A 2,136-nucleotide genomic window follows, 5' to 3' on the forward strand; every position below is an offset into this window, starting at 1 on the left:
ATTCCCTACAGTTTCTTAAAGACAGAACAAAAGTGTTATACATGAAAATATTTTTTTGAGTCATGAAACACCGGTTAATTGTTAAGGAAGTTTGGTAAGTGTGTCCACCTCGCCTTCACAAATTGCATTCTTCAGCTGCACTACAAGAAGCTTGCTTTATGCATTTATATTTTGGGCATTAAGAGGTAGCCAGCTTAAAATATTTGTCTCAGGCAGACTAGGAAATATAGAAATTTATGACCCAGCGCCACCCAGAATTGCATAATATATATATATATATATATATATATATATATATATATATATATATATATATATATATATATATATATATATATTATTTTATCCTCTATTGAGCCTCCTTCGGCCCAAAATATAAAGAGTGTCACGTCCACAAATTCTGTGTTTCTCTTTCAATATTACAGATATATTTGCAAATCTTATACACCTTGTTTCACAAAAATAAATTACATAAATAATACTGTGTTTTAGTTTTCCTTTCTGATAATTCTGCGACTTTAAGTGCTTACAGAAAGATGCTTTGCTGTGTCTTGTGGACGTCAGCGTTCAACTGTTCCCAGACAGTGAGTTATTAATATCAACAAGTATGATAAAAAAAATACTGAAACAAATGATTATATTATGCAGGAGTCAGGGCTATGCTCTCCTCTTTTCACTAATTTCTCCTTGAAAACCTAACTCGTCTAAATACATTACCAACAGCTACTCAAAAGTGGCTACAATAATATATATACTGCTTGTGGAGGCTAGTACACCAAACGGGGAGTAGAATGAAATTAGCTCTGAGGCACCCACACCATGCTATGTCCTCGGATCACAGTAAAACACCTAGCTTTGCTGGGTGCGAGGTCTTTGTAGGATTGGGTGGTAGGATTGAAGTTTATTTGAAAACAAAATACATTGAAGAAAAGAAGGAAGGAGAACAACGTGCATGACATCTAGGAGCCCACATCTCAAATACTTCATCCAGCTCCTGGGAGTGGGCCGTGTGCCCAGAATGTAGAAGGATCGCAACAATGAGTCTCTGAAAGAGGAAGCTGGCCACTCTGGGGTCCGTGGTTTCCGTGATGAGTTTCTCGCCTAACAATTTGTGGAATCTAAGAGAACAATTTCCCCATACTCCGAGGGTCTCCTACCCTACTGGGACGAAGCTATTGAACGGTTCCAGGCCCTCTGTATTTGATCTTCTGGGTCTCCTTGAAACTGGCACCACCACCCCCATCAGCTTCAGAGTATGGTAAGTGTCAGCCAACGTAGAGTCACAGATGTAGTCCCAGGAAGTGCTCTTCCAGGGTAACATGGAGACTCCCTCTAGACGTTTTTGACCCCCGTCAGACTTCAGTACCTGAGGTACCTGTTCTGCTGGGCAATGGGCTTTGGCAAACATCGCATTGATGTCACTGACTTCCTCATGTCTGGCATACTTTCCTTCCGACGTATGACAGACGAGACCTTGTAGTCCAAATTGATCAACTGACGCCCTTCCGTAAACGCCCCTATGTTTGTCGAGAATGGAGGCCACTAGGCGAAGAGCTACACCAATCCAAATGGCTTGAGTGCCCGAGTGCCCAGGGAGGAATTAGGGACAGCTAAAAGGAAATCTCCTGCATGTGGTGACTTCACCGCTAGGAGCGAGCTTTGTCCTTTCCTGAGGCACTGTTGAGCACTGACAACTAAAACACACACACACACATTACAAATAAGAGTGAGAGGGGCAGGAAAGAATCACTGAGGCATTCCCGGATATCATAGCAATCACAGAGACAAACCTCACGGAAGTGATAACAAACGCGATCTTCCCGTCTGGGTATCAAATCCTGAAGAAAGGTAGCGCAGAGGGGTAGTAGGAGTTGCACTGCTCATCAGAAACCAATGGAGTTTTAAGGAGATGGGAGGACTACTCAGAGGGGTAGCTGATGACTACATAGTAGGAGAACTTCATACTAGGGGTCCAAAAGTAATGATAGCAGTGATGTACAGTCTGGCACTGAACAGCAGAGGGCCAAGACAGGATTATGATGAGAGCAACAGATAGTAGACACTAGCTGGGATTGCTAGAATGACCCACATGAGCTGGGCAAAGTTACTTATCCTGGGGGATTTCAATCACTGTGC

The sequence above is a fragment of the Cherax quadricarinatus genome, chromosome 76 (assembly GCF_038502225.1).
Source record: "Cherax quadricarinatus isolate ZL_2023a chromosome 76, ASM3850222v1, whole genome shotgun sequence".
Taxonomy (NCBI): domain Eukaryota; kingdom Metazoa; phylum Arthropoda; class Malacostraca; order Decapoda; family Parastacidae; genus Cherax; species Cherax quadricarinatus.